General features: G+C 38.9%; 1 protein-coding gene across 4 annotated transcripts in view; it reads left to right on the top strand.

Annotated features, from left to right (window-relative positions):
- PARD3B (par-3 family cell polarity regulator beta) overlaps nucleotides 1-21,932 on the top strand; it is a 1,103,389-nt gene that overhangs the window by 742,810 nt on the left and 338,647 nt on the right. The gene's annotated exons all lie outside the window — the stretch shown is intronic.

The following is a 21,932-nucleotide window of genomic DNA, read 5'->3' as shown; positions in this document are numbered from 1 at the left end:
CCTGCTAGCAGGGAAGAGGAGGGAGATTTCAGTGGATATCAGATTGGTTGTATCTCTGATTCTCTGGGCTTCTTCCACTTGACCATCTTGCAGTAGATCTAGACATAACAGGAAGGGATAAAAGGAGGGAAAAGAGAGTGCCAGCCTTATTTATCTTACCAGTAAAAGCTAAGGTCTTACCCCAGAAGGCTCTAACACATTTCCACACATAGCTCATTGTCCAGAATTGGCTCATTGCCAATCCTGGCCTCAAAAGCTAGGAAGTAAGAACATACTGGATTTTCTAGCCTCTCCTCCAGAGGCAAAAAAGGAAAAAGGTGTCTAGAAATAGGGGTGGGATGACCAACCAACAGAGACTGCTATGCCACAAAAAATAATACATTCTGCCATTAAAAGGAACTTTACCATGTATTGCATTACCCCGTTACCATGAGCTTACCTGAAGTGTACCTTAAATAATCACTTGAGGAGAATTTCTATATATCCAAAAATAAGCAGAGAAAAAAAATTATACTCTTAAGGATTTCAGAAGCTGGACTTTGTTCCAGGCATACTTTCTGCAAAGTGATTTAAATTCAAGCCTCAGCAAAATATCAGATTGCTACCATGCAGGGACCTTCAGAGTCACTTGATAGTATAGGAAACCACAGTGACATGCATTTGCTACAGTGGATGATGCTGAAACACCCCATAATCCCCTTGTTTGAAGGGTTTTATTCACTGAAAAAAGTCACTGATATGTGATCATGATTGATTGTTCACTTTTAATTAGTGACATATGTTACAAGTAAATATACCATACATACACACACACACACACACACAGACAAATACACGCAAACACAGTAGAATTTCTGATCTACGTGAGATAACTATTACCCTAAATTGACATAATTTCAGCCCAAAGCAGAAATATTTGCTCTTTTGGAAGTATGTGAGCTTAGTAAAATGTATAGTTGTGAATCTTCATTTTGATACTTAGCAATAACTTTTCAGATCCTCATTATTATTGCCTAGTATTTCCTTCAGGGGCCCCCAAATGTAGATCGGGAATGCAGGTTGGAAACCACTATCCTGAACTTTCCACTGATGCTCCCGTATTGCTTTTAAAGGAAAACGTATCAGACTTAAAAGTTATTTTAATCTTAAATTAGCTACATCTTAACAGCATAATTAGCCTTTTATACCAAGATTAGTGAAAGATGCTCAACTCAGCATGGTGGTTCGTGCCTGTAATCCCGGTACTTTGGGAGGCCAAGGCGGGTGGATCACTTGAGGCCAGGAATTCAAGACCAGCCTGGGCAACATGGGGAAACCCAGACTTTAGTAAAAATACAAAAATTAGTCGGGCATGGTAGCACGCACCTATAATCCCAGCTACTTGGGAGGCTGAGGCAGGAGAATCGCTTGAACCCGGGAGGCAGAGCTTCCAGTGAGCCAAGATCGCACCACTGCACTCTAGCCTGGACAACAGAGTGAGACCTTGTCTCAAAAAAAAAAAAAAAAGATGGTCTATTTTTGTCTTATTCTCTAAATGGATGATGAAAAGCTTGATACCTATTAAATTTTGCTGAATTTGATTTTTCAAGGAAAATATGGCAATATATATTTTACCACCTTGTTATATATTTTCTTAGTTCTATTTCAGATCACCTGTCCCCTCATTTCTATAATTATTTTCCTCACAATTATATTTGTATTTGATAGACCATATTTGCCATAAATAAGAAGCACTAATAGCTGGTGTTAAAATAGGTAAACTGTAGTATCTTGTATATAAGGACCATTGAATACTTAGGATTACTTGTTTTAACAATTAGGATGTGTGTGACTGTAAATAACAGATAATTGATCACAGTGGCTTCACTAAGAAAAGGATTTCTTCTTGTCTGACATCAAGGAGGACAGAGGAGGCAGGCAGGCCAGGGTTGGTACAGTTGTTCAAATAAGTCATCAAATCACCAGACTTCTTCTGGCTTCCTGCACTTCCATCCATACCATGTAGCTTCCAACCTCACGTTTGTGGGATGGCTGCTGCCCCTCTATGTGCCAGGCAGGAAGGAGGAGGACAGGTGAAGGGCAAAAGACATAATTCTGCCCCTTTTATTTGGAAAATAATTGCTGTCCAAAAACTTAATCTCAGATGCTTCATGCATGTCTTATTATTCAAAACCACAACATGAAAACAAAAACCGCATGAATACTGGGAGAGGTGAATATTTTTAACTAGTCAGGTTGCTACTCCAAAGTCAGGATTTTGTTAAGAAGAAGCTGAAAAAATATTTGGCATAAACAATAAGTAGTTATAAATGAGACAGATAAGTTAGCCAAATCAGAATCATCCTCTTTATATTAGTTTTTCCCCTAAATTTAACTTAGAATACCTGAAGTAATTCGAAATGAAGTAGTTTTTCAATGTAGACATTGAAAATTATCTGTAAACTAGTTCAGTGTTCTCTGAACAGCAACTAACACATACATTGCAGAAATTACATGAATATTAAATTGTGTTGATTGCTTCAATGTTTTTTCTTAACCTAAATTTTCACTTTAACAGTTCCAGCTAACTATTCATATATACAATCAACTCTCAATTACCACAGGCTAAATGCCCTGAATTCCCCCTGTTGTTGGAAAGCCTGGCTATCCATTTCTTCTTTGCACTGTCACCCAGTGGAAAGTGTTCTCTCCTTTGTTACACTTACTGTGAATTCTGCTCCTTCACCTAACAAAGCAATGCCAGAGCAGAAGCATGTGTGAGTTTTCTCTTTATAGTCAGGTCAGCTGCTGTGGAGGGCCTTTCCCTCTAATGACCAGCTCCTCCTTCAGCAGAAGTATAAAGCATGCAGGTAGCTGTCTAAAGGAGCAGCTACTCTGGGGCCAGACTTCTCAATATTGAACATGAATCCAGATGAGAAATACTGAGTAAAAATATAAAATGGATTTGTGTAAGAGTTCGCTAACTCCTCCTAGATCAGGTCTTCACTTTCTTCTTGGAGATATCATGAGTTTACAATATGGAAGACACTCTATTTGTTTATTTCATCAGTCATGTGTTCACTTGACCAACACCTGTTAAATGCCTACCTTGTGCTGTATATCATGCTGACTCACAATGCATATAGTCGCACTGTATTTTGCAGCCAAATTGATTAATATTTGTAAACAGTTAGGAGTTTTACTTTCGTAAGTTACCTATGATCTTTAACTTTTGTTACAAGTCCACCAGGTTGTACAGCTCTATGGTGGGGGTGAGGGGCATTTACAAAGGCTGCATGTGAATCATGTCAGCAGTCCCCCAGAGGCTGCAGAGTACACAACCCCATGAACGTGTGTAGTTACTCTGGTTACTTCATTGCACATTTGAGGATTGGCTCCTGTTTTGTGTTATCTGTATTATTAGCTCAGCTCATCTAGATCTGGACAAATATAATTTTTTTTAAAGGCTATTTTATTTTCCCTCATATATATATGTGTGTGTGTGTGTGTGTGTGTGTGTGTGTGTGTATCTCTCTTAATCTTAGATAAATTATTGCCTATAATTTTCATATATATTATAACCTCTGAAGAGAATTTAGTATGTATATTCTTTCTATTCTTTATTTTTTTCTGTGAATAGGCAACATGTTTGCCTCCCTTCACTATGGCATATTGGTATTAGAATGTACTATATACTTGAAACTTAGAAAATTTGCAAGAAAAATCAGCTGATTTCATTCCTGATATATAAAGGAAAATATTCCATTCCTTAAGTGCTTTTAGAAAATTATATTGCAATGACTTTAATATTACTGAGGAAGAAACCTGTAGTAATCTTATTCACCACATTGGTAAGTTTTTGCAATATTTATTATTAAACATTAATTATTAAATATGAATGGAATTAAATGTGTGGTATGTCGCTTTTTTTTATTAATAACTCCTTTCCTGGTATCCCTTAATTTACATGGTATACTTTTACATTGATTTTTTTATAAATCATTTCTACTTACTTTCTATCTGAATATTATCTATCTAAATATTAATATCAATTATCTCTCTGAATATTTCTATCTGAATATTAATTCTTCAGTTAGCACCAAATGCAGAATTTATTATGCAACTTTTAAGCCTTCTACAGAAATCATTATACCATTTTATAAAGAATCCATAACATTTTCTCTTCTCGGCTTTTCAACAAGTTGTCTATATAGTATGTATATCATAATATTACCTTTCTGTTTTAAACCACTCAGAAATCTGTGGTAAAAAGCAGAATTGTCATTTTACCAAATATTCTTTCTTCAGCTAATTCCCATGTTTATCATTTCCTTAATTTTTATTGTCATGTGTTGTAAAGTAGTATGTGGCCTCAAAGAGTTTTCAGTTTTATTCTTTACTTGCTTCTAGGTTTCTAACCACTTCTGTGTCTGTTTAAACACAAGAGAAAAAGTGTGAGTAAGGCTTGCTTCTGATTTCAGACTGCTTGAGAGGGAAGTGACTGAAGAGGTAATATATAATCACAAATCAAACCCAAGGCCACTGGTAGGCGTCTTTTCGTGCCCTGTTGAAAGGAAAAAAAAAAAAAGTCTGGAGTTTCACAGATTAGCAAAAACTTCCTTGTATTTACCATGCACTGAAAATACAATTAACAGTTTGTATGAGAAGAAGAAAGATAATGAAAAGAGAAATTAGTCTCTGAAAAGCACATTCTTATGAGGTCATGAAATACAAGTTCATGTGTCTTATGGCAAAATATTTAAGAGATTGCGCTATAAAAATCGGGAGTCACCACCCTCTTTAGATTACCCAAAAGAGTTGATAATGGCTTCATAATAGCATAAAAAATCTGGAGTATTTATTGTTTTTAATTCTGATTTCTGTATTTTATCTATTGAAAATTGAGAGCTATGGATAAAAAGTTCATTTAGGGCAGGGTGCCGTGGCTCACGCCTGCAATCCCAGCACTTTGGGAGATCGAGGCCGGTGGATCAGCTGAAGTAAGGAGTTTGAGACCAGCCTGACCAACATGGGGAAACCCCGTCTCTACTAACAATACAAAAAATTAGCCAGGCATGGTGGTAGGCACCTTTAATCCCAGCTATTCGGGAGGCTGAGGCAGAAGAATTGCTTGAATGTGGGAGGCAGAGGTTGCAGTGAGCCGAGATTGTGCCATGTGCCACTGCACTCCAGCCTAAGCAACAAGAGTGAAATTTCGTCTCAAAAAAAAAAAAAAATGGTTCAATTAGATGTCCTAAGGAGAGAAAAGAAATTTAGCAGGGATCTTTTCATATCAATATCAACAGTTGTTCAGATGCGAATACAGGTTGTTCTTAATGGTTATGAGAGTGGTGTTTGCATTAATGGAAAGCAGACACTGTAATCTCAGGTGTGTTCATGATATTATCATTATTTAGTCTGAGAAATCTATTAAGAGTTAGTCTTAACACAAGTAACTGAATTGCTGCCTTTATTGAGGATTTCTGTTTCTGAAATTTGTAATGTACACAGTGAATTAAATATGGCATACATTAGCCGCTGATACAGGAAGTCATATTTGAAAGAAACAGAGGACATAGAAATGTGGATGGGAAGAGCATTTAGCAGCCTCATCCCTCTGCCGTTCCTTCCTTTTGTAATGAGCCAGGAGGGCGCCTGGTGCTGACAGCCTTGGCAAACAACCTAGAGAGAAAATATGTCTTCTGAAAAGATCGCGAAATCTCAAAGACCTCCAGTTCCTTGGTATTTATACAGCATTTGTGGTATTTTCCTTCTTTCTTTTCTTATTTATCCTTAACAGAAGAAACAACAAGTAAATCTGGTGAAAAGCTTCACCAAGAAAAGGCTTTCTGAAAGAATTTAAAAGAAGACAAAGGAGTTGCAGGGACAAGCGGGTTGGCAGTGAGGAACCAGGTGGGGCCTTCAGGAGTGGGAGCAGTACCCACCATCTCACAAATGGCCCTTCTCAGCAACATTGGGGGATATTTATTCCGGGGAAGTCAGAGGAGCTCCAAAGTGTGGCTTGCAGCACTTTGTCAGCCGACATCTACACAGAAACTCCTGCCTCTGAGCTTCATGTGAAATCTATAGGTGGAGAAGCCCAAGGGACTCTGGCTGTTAGAAAATTTGTCATTCTGGTAGAGAGACCTATAGATTGGTGGTTAACCACATGGATATTGCTGTCAGACCTGGGTTCGGGTCCTGGCCCCATAGCTGGCTCTTTGTGTGACCCTTAGTCATGCTGAGCCTCAGCTTATTTAGCTTTAAATGATGAATAATAACAACATCCACCTCACAGGTGGAAGTGGGGTGAGAGCATTTGCGTGGAACACCTAGCTCCATTTCTGGCCCCTAGGACAACCTCCATACCTGCTAGCTGTTATGTTTGAGTGATCCGCATATTTGTAATAACAGGGATACAATTAAACAAGAGTCCATGCTCTTCAGGAATTAAGGAGAGTCAACCTTCTAGGTTACAGTCAGGAAGGTTCCATTTGTCAGACAACACATAATCCTTGAGTATCAACTCTGCTGGGCATTGATACAAAAGTGACCATGACTTCATCACTGCCTTCAAAAAGCTTAGCAAGGAAGACAGGTATATTCACAAACAATGTACAGAATGGGGAGTGTGCTTGGGTTCAAATCCCAGTTCTCTTGTTCATTAGCTGTGTGACCTTGAACAAGATATTTAACCTCTCTGTTCCCAGATTTTCCTCTATATAAATGACAGTAATAATAGCACTCACATCCAAGAGTTGTGGTGAGGATTAAACTTGTGAATACTGTACAGTATAGCACTTAGAATAATGCTTGGTATTCAATAAATATATATTAGTCATTATTATAATACGTTGTGGTAATAGAAATGAGAGACCTGGCAGCTTTTCTCTCCTAATTTCTCTTTTGACATAGAAGTGGTTAGGAAAGGCTTTCTGGTAGAAGTGATGTCTAAAAAAACTGGCCAGTAGGGAGAGGAGAGAACAGAATCTTAGAAAGCGAGACGGCACATGAAGAGACCCGGAGGAGGAGGGAGGGAACTGACGTCTTTGAAGTATGGCAATTCATTCAAAATGACTGGAATTTGGACTGGGGTGGGGGGTGTGGAGAACAAAGGAAGGAGAAGAGAGGTAAAGTAAGGTGAGTGAGAGAGGCCAGGTCAAGAAGGCCTTTGTAAATCATCCCGAGGAGTTTGGACCTTCTTCTGAAAGCCAAAGGGAGCCCTACAGGAGTAATTTGACCAGACAATCAAAAATCCTGGAAACAGATGCCCAGAGGGAGAAAGTATATAAATAAAGACAGTATTGAGCTGAGGGTTAAGCCTTGGAGAAAGCCCATGTTTGGGGAAAGGAGAAAGAAAGGGCACCAGTACCAGAGACCAAGAAGGAATAGATATATTGTGAGAAGAACCAGGTAGCACTATGCTTGGACGCAGAGGGAGGATAGGATTTCAAGTAGGAAGGGTTAAGCAAAGGTAGTGAGTGCTGAGAAGAGATCAAACAAAATAAGGACTGAAAGAAGTTTATTGGTTCTGGCAATTAGGAGGCAATTGGTGACCTTGGAGCTTTAGGGAAGCCTTGGAGCTGGAAACCATATGGCAGGGGGTACAGAGAGCAAGGAGAAAGTCAACTTCCTGGATGACACCTCTGGGTTCTCTAACTTGGCAATAAAAGAAAGGAAAGGATAGAAGTTAGAGTACTTGTAGGGTCTTTAGGAGAGACTCAAGGGATGATTTCAGTGAAGACAGTTTTAAGATTTCACGGACTAGAGAGAACTGGACGACTGATAGGCTTGGGAGGGACAGGGGTCCCTCACACATGAGGCTAAGAAGACAGGTTGGATGCAGAGACCATTTTGAGGTTGAGTAAGGAGAAAATTAGGGAGCTTTTTATCAAGGGTCTGATAAAGAGAAATACAGAAATAGGAGGCTTGCTGTTTCGGAAGGTTTTGAGTTAGCTGATGTGGGAGAGGCTTTAAGGACTTAGAAATAAATAAAACAATTGCTGAGCACTCGAGAGACTTATGTGCCTCTTCCACAACAAATTAGTGAATTTAATTTTTCTGCAAGTCTCCTACAATAGAATGAAAAATTGTGCCTACTTAACTCCTTATGAAACCCCAATGTAATTCTAATTCAGAAGTTTAAGAAGCCACTGGACTTTATAATAAACAGTTGTTCATAGGCCGAGCGCTGTGGTTCACACCTGTAATCCCAGCACTTTGGGAGGCCAAGGCAGATGGATCACTGGAGATCAGGAGTCCGAGACCAGCTTGGCCAACATGGCTAAACCCTGTCTCTACAAAAAATGTAAAAATTAGCTGAATGTGATGACAGGTGTCTGTAATCCTAGCTACTCAGGAGGCTGAGGCAAAAGAATTGCTTGAACCCAGGAGGTGGAGCTTGCAGTGAGCCAAGAGTGCACCACTTCACCCCAGCCTGGGTGACAAAGCAAGAATCTGTCCCTGCCCCACCCCCCAAAAAAAACAAAAACAAAAAACAGTTGTTCATTGCCCAATCTCTTTAATTATTATACTAAATTTTTCCCCCCAAATTTAACCTTACTTTTTAAAAGAATTGCCAAAATAAGTGGTTGTGTTGCCAACACATCCTCTCCTTCTACTTCCAATATTGGTAACATTTCAGAATTCTTTACTTCTTGAAATGTTTCCTCTGGATTTCCCAAAACATTGGGACACTATAGCCGCTCTAACCTACACGTGCTGGAACTATACCTCACACGTGTTTGTGCTGTTCTCACTGCCTCTGAGGCTAACTAACGCCATTGGAGGACTCGTCCTATTCATGGATTTCATCCATGATTCATTTTCCTCATTATATTTTTACATATTTTCAGCTTTTTGCCTTGTTAATTATGTACATTTGCCATAATTTCACAATGGCATTATTAAAACATCAGATTGTTCAAAGGGTAAGCTAAATGGATGTCATACCATTTAGAAGAGAGTTTCTCCTTAAATCACTGCTTTTATTTATGAAGTTTAGACCTTGGAATCACCTCTGTGCAATGTGAGAGTCCTCCCCTAAAACTCTGCAAAGCCTCTTCTAAGTCACGTCATGGTATGCAGGTGTCTCCAAGGGGGAAAGGCTGCTTTTGATGGCTCAGCCAGTTCCATTTCAGTGAAGGGACATTCATTCCCTAAAATGAATCCCCTCTTAGTAAATGCTCTCCATTCTCTAACAGAGTCAAACCAAACCAAAGAGAGGCACGTTCTGGGAAGTAAGTTCTCCAGTGTTTCTAACCATAAAGTTGGGTTTCTGAAATCCAAGATTACTCCCAGCAGGGAGCCTAAATACAGCCTGAAGCTACAAAAAAAAATAAGTATCCCTATTTTACCTGTGATGTCTATAAATTGTGACCACTTATTTTCATTCCATAGTCACACTTTGTGCTGAACCATGAAAAGCAAAACTACATTTAAAATTTTAAACCATAAGCTATTAGAGAAAGGTAAGAGTCTCTTTGTGTTAGGATTTCTTCTGTCTGAAGGGAAGAATAGCAGTTGCCATTCTCTGACATAAGTAGCTCTCATATAATACCTTTCAGGGAAAAAAAAATTGCTTTAGGACAAAATAACAGTCACTACTCCTTTTTCCCATGCATGAACTTTGGATCAGAAAAATAACATTAACAGATTATTAAACTATTTGTCACCAAAGAAAAGTAGATGGTATTTTTGTGCCTTGGATAATGTTAAGTGAAGAAAAAAAAATCATCCAAGGCATCATCTGTATTTGCCCTGCTTTCAAAATTAATTTTTCTCTTTTCAGTGGAATTCATGATTGTTCTTGGTTTTCAGACTTGTGACTTTGTTCATTAGAGCAAATGGCTTAATTTTTATTCCAAACTCTATATTAAGTTTCAGAGTTCAGCCAGGGAGAAAGGAACTATTGAAAACCTTTTTTGTTTCCTTTTCTTTTTTCTTAAGGGAGGGCTTTTGTTCTCAGAGAATATCAAATTCCAGTGTCAGTTTTGTAAATAAGTATCTGTTGTCTCCCCAGATCAAGCTGTGTTTGTCTTATTTGTGCATTTATAGTAAAGTAATCTACAAGTGGTTCCCTGATAAAGTTAACACTTAGTTAATTACCCAGAGCCTTGACATGTCCTGTAATTGCCACTTGGCTAACAAACATTTGAGACTTGTCTTGGGTAGAATTTGTTGAGGCCTAAAGAAGTAAGCTCTTGATGGATGGGGAACAAACCAAATAAATACAGTATTTTATGTTCTTTTAATTCAGGGCCAAGTGGATTTGGATGAAGTGTTTATTTAGTTTGCTGGCTGTTTCAAGATGCTGTGGCGTATTGATTCCTTTTATTACTAGCAGCCGTTTAACCTGACCTCTTCCAGATCCAGTATTTTAAAAGCCATAAATTTTAACTTTACTTATGAGCAAAGGCTGAAACGCTGTGAAAGCCTTTTTATTAGTCAAGCTCTGCCATTTTCGATGCTCTGGTGTCACCCATGGCAACAATATTTAGGGCTTCTTAAATGAGAGTGGCTGTTGGGCTGCTGGGGAGGGGCATAGGCAGCCATAAAATGAAGCTGTAAGCATTTCAAGGGTATAGGATTCCATGACGTGATAGCAGACAGGTGCAAGAAAGAAGGGGCAGGCCTAAAGACAAAAGGGTTGGGATGATCGTGTTAAATAAACATCTACTTTAGCATCTCAGATACTGAACAGAATTTGAAAATTAGAAACATAATGCCAGGTAATCAAAGAGCAAGGTGGAGCCAGGGACCAACTCCGGCCACCCATCTTGTAGGTCCACACTGCCTAAGGCATTGTCTGGTCTTCATATTGCACCCAAAAGTTCTCTGAAAAGGAAGTTAGAGGAAAGAGACCTTGTTCCGGTGAACAGTTAGCAAACTGGGGAGATGCAGTATTCCTGTCCCAAAGTCCCAGGCATACCCTTAATCTCTGCAATTATAACAAACCAGGAAAGCCACTTTGTTTCCTAAGTTGGGAAAATATATGCTTGACATCGTAGACTGATTTGTACAAAATATAGTAAAAACGTTCCAGAATGTCAGTACTTTACTTTTCTAAGACACTATAACCTGTACTCAGAAGGCAGGCAACTGTTTTATATCAATCAGCAAATCAAAACCATTTCATCTTCAAATAGCCCAGTGATGAAACTCCTGGACAGGTTGTCTACACTAAAAGTACCTATTTTTCCATAAGAAAGAAGAAGAAAAAGAAATTTTATACATGAGTTTACCCCTGAAATGCATGAATAGATGAGAATGCCTTGTAGTTGAAGAAGAGGACAAAAAGAAACTAATTCTACTTGTGTGGCTTCCTGGTTTTAACTTATACACATCAGTAGCTTTTGTTCACTTTATTGAAAATTTCCCATTCATTTTCTAATTGTCAAAAATGTGTGTTTAAACAAATTATTTTTTTCAATGCTATCCCTCTTTTTATTTGATCATGTGGCAAAACTCTAATACAGCACTAGGGAGGTGATATAAGCAAAGAATGATCATTTCACTGTAGGAGAAAAATTCAAGATATAAAAGGATATTGAAAGAATTTAAACAAAAACATCAACAAAAGAGAGATGCTGAATGAAGAGATGTTCACCCGTTCTTCACTTTATATTTCTTTGCAGAGAAATTTAATCCAAAATAATATATGATTGGACTTGGATTATTCATTCATCTTCCTGGTCTCTTTCTTTTCATTCTTGATAATAGTGTACTTGAGCATCCTTATACTACCTATTGCCAGAAACTGCCCTAGCATTTTAAGAAGCCAGCTACTCATTAATTTAAGTAATGTCTACAAGTTGACTCTTAATAGTTGACTCAGGCAAATTCTGAAAGTTCCAGAGTTAAAAAGGTGTGGGCTTTTGGAAACCCAGAGTGAGAAAGTGTGTAAACACTGTTCGGCAAACGACTGCTTGGCTCTGTCTTAAATACAGGCCCAGTTAGCCACTCGTAATTCATCTTGAAGGATTGGTTCTTTCAGATTCACATTTGTTCACAATATAAAAACTAAACCCTTCAGAGTGTGAGAATCCTTCCTCTATTCCTATGGCTAGAGACTTCTATCCTAGCAATTCAAGAAGCCAAACTTTTTTTTTTTTTTAGACAGTCTTTGCAATGGTGCAAACATGGCTCAACTGCAGCTTCAACCTCCTGGGCTCAAGGGATCCTCTTGCCTCAGCCTCCTGAGTAGCTGGGACCACAGGCACACACCACCATGCCTGGCTAATTTTTTTAGTATTTTGTATAGACAAGAGTCTCACTTTGTTGCCCAGGCTTACACATTCTTATGAATTCAAGTCTCTAAATGCAATTCAATTCACTAAACAGCCGCATAATGTTTAGTCTTTTCTTTTTCTGTGACCTTACTTGAATCAAAATGGACCTGAACACTTTCATTACCCAAACTATGGTCTGATCAATATTCTATATCATACTCCTCCTTTTGAATAACAGTATGTAGAATTTTAAAATTCTTAAAAATACTTGTAGTAAAATATACAAAAACAAAATTTAACATCTTAATCGTTTTTAAGTGTACACTTCAGTAGTGTTGAATACATTCACATTGTTGTGCAGCCAGCTTTCACTGTACCAGACATTCTAATAAACTCCCCTCTTCCCTGAAGTAAGCCAGTGGCCTTTCCACCCAGAGCAGCTGGTGAATTTGATGATCTTGGGCAGAATGCTCCCCTCTACCCCCACAAGAGGGAAAGCAGCTCTTACCTTGGGGAAGTTACTCAGATTTCTAGAAAAACTTTCTGTAAGGTTGGCTGTCATGGTGTGAATTAAAAGGTTATGTCAGAGGTTAAACTGTGCAATTAAATCAAGAAAGCAGATTATTCTAGTAGCTGACATTAACGTTTGAAAAGAGACAGGATTAGCTGTACTTAGTCACATATAAACTGCACAAAGCGAACAAAGGGGAGAAAAAATTATTTCACCAAGCTTCCCTTGAAAGAAAATCGTTCCTTCTTGCACCTCTAATTTTTCATTTTAATTCTGTTACTTCATGAGGTTCATTATCCTCTTCCAGATTTGCACACGGTGACTGATGCTCTGTGACGGGTTGTTTTTGTTTTTCTGCTTTAAAAAATATTCCCTCCCTCCCTAAATAATTATCTGCAAATTAACCTTTTCTCTTACTGGAATATTTGTTGGAATAGAATACAGAAAATAGAAATGTGTAAGCAAGACTGTTTAGACAGGAGATAAATTCTTTGAGGCCACCAGGGTATCATTTATTAAATGACTGCTGCCGTCCTGTAAATGGGCCCCTTTTGACCTGAAAGAGTTAATGCTCTATTGAAAGTGGCTGGGTTGTCCCCAGCCTGACTCCCTTGGAAGGCTCTGACCCATTAATGGCAGTAATAATAATAATAGAAAACAATCCTGCTTTGCTTCCATTACTCTGAAACTGTTAATGGTATCCTAATGTTTTTTATTCTTTTAGTGTATCTGAAAACTGACATTCTGCTCAGCTAAAATTTCAAATGTAGTATTTTTTTTTCATTACCATTTTTACATGCCATGCAGGATGCTGAGTAAGGAATAAGGCAGAGGCTTGTAATTGATCTTTTAAATCATCATAAACATTTATTTTCCCCCCCCATGGCTATATCTAGTGCCAATAACTCAGTCGTCAAATGATGGGAAAAACTATTTAATGATGCATCACAAGCTCCTTCCTAAATTTTTACCCAGAACAAGGCAGGGAATATAAAACTATGCCACATTGCTCAAAATTTGATTTTAAAATAAGCACAAAACAGGTTTTTTTTTTTTCTTTTGTGGGAGTATTAGCAGTGAACCAAGTGTTCCTTTCTTTTTTTGATATAAACTCTTTTTAGAAAAGTCTTGTGTTTTTATATTTTTATTATAAGTAATAATGAAAAGTAAAATAGGGCTGTGCAATGTGTAGGGCAGAACTGTGGCTTCTGTTTTGGGAGGCTGACATTTATAGAAGGCAGATAATGATATTACCCTCTCTGTAGGGCTGTCAAGACAAGGCAAAGCATTTGGCACAGAGACTGTACCATGGTAAGTTCTAAATAAAGATTAACTATCATTTTTATTATTGTTGTTGTTCTCTCAGAGCAAAACGTCCATCCCAGTTTAGGGTACTGAGGCAATACCTACTCAGAGCAATTGAATCCTACCTAGGGCATGGTGTAGATAGAAGTCCCTGCCTTGCCTATTGTCCATGTGTATTAGAATGAATATGTTTGGATCCAGGGTCACAGACTTCAGAGGCCCCTTATTGCCAGTGGGCATCATAAACCTGTTCATCTGGCCACTAGGGTCCTTACTGGTCTTTTCCCATTCTCTCTGTTCAACCTCATTCCTATACTCCCAGGCCCCATGAGAATTCTGCAGTGGACACATGACTGGGCTTGCTGCCCCTTGGCAGATCCATGTTCTCAGCTCTCGCCCATTCTGTCTCCAGGGCCGTCTCTGTTTGTTGCTGCTCAATTCCAAGGGATCTGTTTCAGCCTAGAGTCATCATTTTTCTCCTCTGACTTCTGCCACTCCCTCTGTATCTTGCCACATCCCACCTTGTTTGAGGATGCTTTTGAGTTTTGCATTTTGACCTTCATGTAGATTGCTTGTTCCTTGAGAGCAGGTGTTCACAAAGATATACTCATGTTCTCTTTTGATGAGTTGAGTCCACATCCTGCAGATCTGGAGGAAAATATCTTCCTTTTTAATTAGTAGCAACATATTACATGTATATAGACTACTTTACAGCTTTGTGAATTTTTCATACATATATAATTTCATCTTATCGTAACAGAAACTTCTGCAATTGGCATCCCTATTAACTTAGGCAAGTTACTTTATCTGTGCCTCAATTTTCTCAACTATAAAATGAGGATAATATTAGTGTATACCTCATGTAATTAAATGAGTTAATAGATATATATAAGAATGTGCCTGGTACAGAGATAGCTGCTGCTCTTTTTATCACCATTATCATCATCAATATGATTTTTCATTATCCCACTTTTACTGATGTGGAAACTGAAGCCCAGAGAGATTAAATAACTTCCTTAGATTCTAAGCCTTCAAATTCCAAGTCCCCACTGAACATGCCTCCTACACAAATCTTTGTTGTTAAGTACCCTAGACTGCTTTTAGTCCATCATTTCCTTATAGTCAATTTACAGAAAAGTTTCCAATTCACAGTTTGTCTGGAAATTTCTGTGAAAGGGAAACTTAAAACAAGCACAGTGATAAAACACAAACCCTTCTCCAGAAATAGACACCCCCATTCCTGGGAGACAGGTCTCTCTCCTCCTAAATGAGAGGCCTCTGTTGAGTAGTCATGAGAATACCTATAGGAACAACTAGCTCTTAAAGGTGATGCCAGGTTTCCTCCAATCTTTCTAAAATCCAGACAACATATTTAATTAATGTCATTGTAGATCGGTTGTTTGAACCCCTGGTCAACCATAGCAAGAATTGATTTTACCTCTCTTTTGAAAGCCATTCTATTTTTCTAAATTGTCTAACCATTGGTAGTATGTCTCTACTTATTACTAATGATCTGGAGAATGGTCCTGTCTTCACAAAGGAGTCAGGGGTCAAAGTGAGCAAACCAATGTAATAAAACTCTTCTCAATGTAGAAGATTTATCACTTGTAAAATCCATGCAGGAACAGACTAGAACATGCCTGTCTATAAGCTGGTGTCAGACACACTTCTCACTGGTGTGGTCAACTCTGTACTCACCGTTCCTTCACCAGCAGTCTGCCCTGTTCAAGTGTCTGACCTGAGTAGAAACAACTGGTAGTAACATAGATTGTTACGTGGATGAGAGATTGGAGAATAGAATATGAAGTCAAGACTATGGGTCACAATGGAAAGAAAACAATTTCAAACTAGTTTTGCAAAGATAATTTGTTGACTCCTAGCAACTAAAAAGTTCAGAGGAACATCCACAAAGAAATGTAGCTGCACCCAGGGTCTCCATGTCAGCAGTACTCTCTCGTGCAGTTCTGGTTCCTCTCTTTGGACTTGATTTTTATGGAAAAGCAATATGATTGCCAGAAGCTCTAGGCTTAGATTCTCCCAGTAACCCCAGTAACAAAGACTGCTTAGTTCACTCTACCAGGCTTAGTTCTAGTTAGCCCTGTGTGTGTCAGTAGCTGTCCCAGAGCTCACCAGGGGGAAGAAATGCACTAATTAGTCATGTCTGGGTCGTAGGCACTGAATGAGAGTTGAGGAGGCGTAGTACACCAAGGAAAGCCACAATGCTCATTTTAGATAGAATAATGGGTGCCGGGTAGGAAAAAGAATGGATGTCAGCAGTCGGGGGAGAAAAGAGAGACAGTTTAGGATAACTGGAGAGTTGTGACACTCTTGCTGTTTCTCCATGTGCTTCTTTGAGGTAGAGTAAAGCAGTTTCCTTGTACCCTGACATCTCAGTAAAACCCAGCAAGAATTTCAGTACAAGAAACACTGATCATAGACTTCCCCGAGGGAAGGTTATTAATGGAAGTATCACCTTCTTGTAACCTTGTTTCCCACTGGCAAAGATTCCTCAGGCTGAGTTATTGGGAAACTCCAGTATGCTGTCAGATTTCACAACAACATTAAGTGGTACTTCCTTTTCATATTTGCCACCTCATTTATTTTGTGTGTCCCCATGTTATTAGTTTTACTGCCCATTAATCATTATATATTACCAAATATAGTAAAGCGTGCTTACGAGGAGATAGCAAAGGGTCCGGCCACAGCAGTCACAATGAAGCCATGGCAGGAGGAAGCCTAGGGGTAGCAGGCAGTGCCCCCTGTCCTGTCCACCCAGACACATAACCCTGAGCACCTCCTGCCTCCCAAGTGCATTAAGATATGTTTCTGCACCCTATCCCTCCTCGTCAGAGAAAAACCTGGGGAAAATCGTTCTGTTCATTTTGAGGACAGATGACTAACCATGCTAAAAATGTATATGAAGAAATTAGAAGAAATTTGAAATTGTAAAAAGAAAGGAAGAGCAAGAGATTTTATTAGCAATGAGTTCCATTGCTGCAAAGATAGCACTCTCCCTTCCCTTTAATTTATTCCATGTACGCCTTCCATATTATTTTTTCTCTAAATACCAATATCATTGAGCGTTTCCTCTGGTAAAAAAAAAACTTAATGGCTTTCTATTGTCCTCTAATTTGGGCCTTGCCTTCTTAGCCAGATTTCAAAGCCCTTCAAGTCTTACTTTATCCTTTCTACCATGTTTATTTCCCACCAATCTCTACCACATTGTTTTTTGTTACTAGTCACTCCATCTTCCCTGTGTCCCCACCCCCCGTAGATGTGTTTGGACTTTTCCTCATGCCTTTTCCTCTAAGTGGTGTGCCTGTCCGCCTCCTACTTCTCTTACCTATATACCATCCATCTTCAAGGATATGACCCACATCATGCATGAAGTCTTACCCAGTGACTCATAGTCACACTGTGCTTTCTTTTCCCTGACTTCTCCAAGCCTAAAATACTCCAGCCCTTAACTGTGCTCTACATCAGCATTCTTGGTACATGGTTTACAGAGATACCTGCTGGCCAATGATCCCAAAAGTCCACAACCTTGTCTGATTTGTAATTTTGTTGATGGTGTCATGGATTAGTCTGATGGAGAAGACTGAAAGAAACTAGTTATTTACTTGCTGTCCCTGGCATAGTTATTCTCAGGAAATTATTTTAGCATTTTACTTCTTCATGAAAAATATCTTTGCAAGAAATAAACAAGTGTATTTGGGCTACTGGTAGAAGTGAAGGAGATAGAAGATGATTTGAAAAGTAATAAGAAATCTTAGACCAAAAAAAGTAGAAGTTTTCAGTAAAGAGTGAAAATTCAGAGCTAGTAATGACCCTGTCCTACAATGTATGAATAGGGAAGCAGAAATCCTCTTGTCATTCTGTTGGTTATAGAGAATCCTCCTAATGGGTGTACATTTTGTTCACCAAAAAAATATGATGGTAAGAGTTGACATTTACTGAATATTTGCTGTGTTCCGGGTATCATGTTCAAAGTTCTGTATCATATAATCTTCCAACTACCCCATAAATGAGGTTCTATCATTATCTCTGTTTTACAGATAAGAAAACTGAAGCACTGAGAGGTAGGAGCCTCACCTAGAGTAACACAAATAGTATATGGGTGCAGCTGGGGCATAAAACTGCTATGGTTGAATGTGTCCCCCACAAGTTCATGTGCTGGAAACACGGCTCCCAGTGCAGCAGTGTGGAGAGAGGTGGGACCTTTGGGAGATGACTGAGTCATGAGGGCTCTGCCACCATTAACCCATTCATAAATTAGTGGATTAAACCATTCATGGATTGATGGATTAATGGGTTATTGAGGGAGTGAGTTAGTAATCATGAGAATGGTGTGTCATAAAAGCTAGTTTGGCCATCTATCGTGAGCCCCCCTCAATGTGTGATGCACTGTGCTGCCTTGGGAATCTGCAGAGAGACCCCACCAGCAAGAAGGCCCTCACCAGATGTGGCCCCTAAACCTTGGCCTCCCCAGCCTCTAGAACTAAAAGAAGTCGATTTCTTTTCCTTATACGTTACCCATTCTCAGGTATTCAGTTATAGCAACAAAAAATGGACTAAGAGAACCCAAGATGTCTAATGTCAGACTGTGCTTATAATAGCAATTGTTTTAAAGAGTAAATTATGAGTGAATGCCAAAGATGCAATTAATTAGCTGAGTAAACAGGTAACATGGTTACCATTGGAAATATGAATCCAGATAAATCCAGGTGTATGTACAAACAATTTATTTTCTAAAATTTGGGGACTTGTATTCCCGTGAGATCGGTCCTTCTTGAGCTTTAAGGATCTCCTCCACGTCGATTCTCTAGTGTTATTGTTTCATGAGTGTTTATATTTGCTCCACACAGAGACTAGAATGTCTTTGACTACGCTAGGTGTTTAATCTTTTATTTCTGAAGTAGCAAAGAAAATGGGAGGAATTTCAGCTTAAGGTTTGTCAGACCAGGAAAGCCTCATGTAGCATCTCAGTAGCCTTGCCAAGTCAATAGGATGACATTTCCTTGTCTGCACTCTCAGGGAACTTAAAAGAAGAATTAGGAAAAGGTTGAGTGTTTGTTCTGAAATTTACATGAGATGTAGGACTGAGGCACTGCCTTTCAGGAATGTGAAGGGAAATCACAAAATACCATTGGAAATCCCCTCAATTCACCATAGAGAATACAAAATTACTGTTTCAAAGAGAGAGCCATTTCATCAGTCAAACACCAGATGAAATAGTTGGCTTGTGTTTAAAGATAGTGACACATTGCTATAGACAAAATGTTTGTTTCCCTCCAAAAATCATACATTGAAATCCTACACCACAATATGATGGTATTAGGAGGTGGGGTCTTTGAGAAGTGATTAGGTCATGATGCTGGAACCCTCTTGAATAGGTTTAGTGCTCTTGTAAAACAGGCCCCAGAAAACTCTTCCACATGAGGATGCAGCAAGAAGATGGCCATCTATGAACCAGGAAGTAGATCCTCAACAGACACTGAATCTCCCTGTACCTTGATATTGCACTTCCCAGCCTCCAGAACAGTGGGCAAATACATTTCTGTTGTTTATAAGCCAGTTTATGAAATTTCATTATAGCTGCCCAAATGGAGTAAGACAAAAGTTGGTACCAAGAAGTAAAATGACACTATAACAAATACCTAAAAATATGGAAATAGCTTTGAAACTGGGTAATGGGTGGAGGCTGAAAGAGTTTTTAAGTGCATACTAAAAAAAGCCCACATTGTCATGACTGGACTTTTAAAAGGTGATTCTGGCAAGGGCTCCAAAGAAAAACAAAAACAAACAAAAAAAGCAACAGCAACAACAACAACCATCACCACTCACAACACCACCATCACAAGAGGAGAGCTGTAAAGAAAGCCTCGATCTCTCAGTCTTCCTAGATGATACCCACATAATCTTGAATAGAACGTTGGTAGAAATATGGATAGTAAAGGCCATTCTTAATGAGGTCTCAGATGGAAATGAGGAACATGTGATTCATGGAAACTGGAGAAAAGATCATCCTCCACATAAAGTGGCAAAGAACTTTGCTGAAGTGTGTTGTTGTTCTGGTGTTTTATGGCAGGTAGAACTTGTAAGTGATGAAATTGGGTATTTAACTGACACTATTTGTAAGCAAAGTTCTCTGATTTCTCTAAAATCCAGATGGCATATTTAATTAATGTCATTGTAGATAGTTTGTTTGAACCCGTAGGCACAGCCTGGCTTTTTCTGACTGCTTATAGTAAAATGGAAGATGAGAAACATGACTTAAAGATGGAATTGCCCATCAAAAAGGAAGCAGAGCTTAAAGATTTAGGTATTTCTCAGCCTATCCATATTGAAAAGTCTGAAAAAGCCTGTTTGGAAAAGAATTCTAAGGATGTGGTCAAACAACTATTTGATAAGGAGGTTAGTATGGATCAGCCATCTCAGCAGAAGCCAGGGGCTATTCTCCAGGACAATGGAAGAATGACTCTGAAGGCAATTCAGTAGATCATCAGGACAATCATTTCTGCCAACAGGCCCAGAGTGCAAGGGCCCTGGAGACAGAGTGGTGTCCAAGGAAGGGCTGCTGGTGCCCTCAGGACCTCAGTGCATTCTGCGTAGGGCAGCCAAATACCACAGGTTCTGTTCCTTGTGCTATAGCGTCAAATTGCTTGGACACCCCAGGTACAGCTCCAATGGGACCTAGTGTAGAATGGATCACTGCCTACCCCTCCCAAGGGCACAGGCAGCAACTTTGGTGGCATCCACACAATGCCATCTCTGCTGGTGCAGAGAGCTATGGTAGAGCCCTCATGAATGGGATTAGTTTCCTTATAAAGAAAAGGCCCCCAGAGAGTTCCCTTGCCCCTTCCACCATGTGAGGACACAATAAGAACACAGGCATCTATGGACCAGGAAGCAGGCCCTCACCAGACACCAAATCTGTCAGCACCTTGATCTTGAACTTCGCAGCCTCCAGAACTGTGAGATAATTCTGTTGTTCATAAGCCACTCAGTCTGTGGTATTTTTGTTATAACAGCCCAAATTAACTCAGGCACACATGAAAACTATAAATCTTGAAACATATGAATCATACTCAGGGTGGTGAGATACTCAGCATGAGAGAGGCAAGCAAAGAGCCACAGAGAATAACTCATTTCTCCAAACTCCTGTACCCTCCCAGACACACAGTCCCTCAAGGACACACTCTCATTGAGAGGGAAGGTAAGTGAAATTGTTCTCATTGAGTGATTTTATCCTGCCCATCCTCCTACCTTTTTTCTAAATTTCTCTCATCATGAACATACAGTTGAATTTGGGTAAGATCAATTGTGTGTGATTAGACTTCATTTTGTACAGGAAAAAATTTAGTAAACTGTAAAGCCACAGAAAATGTTAGTTATAGTCACATTTACCTTCCATTCTTCTTAGGACCAAGCACGGTTGTGAGCCACAAAAAATACCCAGTAAATAATTGTCAACAGCTGACTTGATTTTGGCTTGACATTTTAACATTAGATTGAAACCTTGCTTAAAGTATATTTATAGAGAAATTGTTATTCATGTGAACATGAAACTGAAAAACCTCACTTTCTATCAGTTTGGTAAATAACTCAGTAATTGAGAATTGAAATGCCCATTTTTTTTTCAAGTACAATCGGATACATATAAAAAGGGGAAAAATACAAAAAAATTATAAAAATAACATTGACCTTAAAAAATACAGGTGCCCAGGCTGTATAATATGTAAAGATACCCTCATGTAGGTACCCTCCAAGAAATCAATCAAACTTTGACCTTTTATGTTATGCTAATGGTTTTTGAGGAAACATTAAAATTCTTTATAATATGCCTTATTTTGAGAGTACTGTCACATAATCTTCCCATATTTTCTCTGGATAGTTTCACTTTAAAA

The sequence above is a fragment of the Colobus angolensis genome, unplaced genomic scaffold, assembly GCF_000951035.1.
Source record: "Colobus angolensis palliatus isolate OR3802 unplaced genomic scaffold, Cang.pa_1.0 Scaffold30, whole genome shotgun sequence".
Taxonomy (NCBI): Eukaryota; Metazoa; Chordata; class Mammalia; order Primates; family Cercopithecidae; genus Colobus; species Colobus angolensis.
This window is presented reverse-complemented; position numbering and strand designations above follow the sequence as displayed.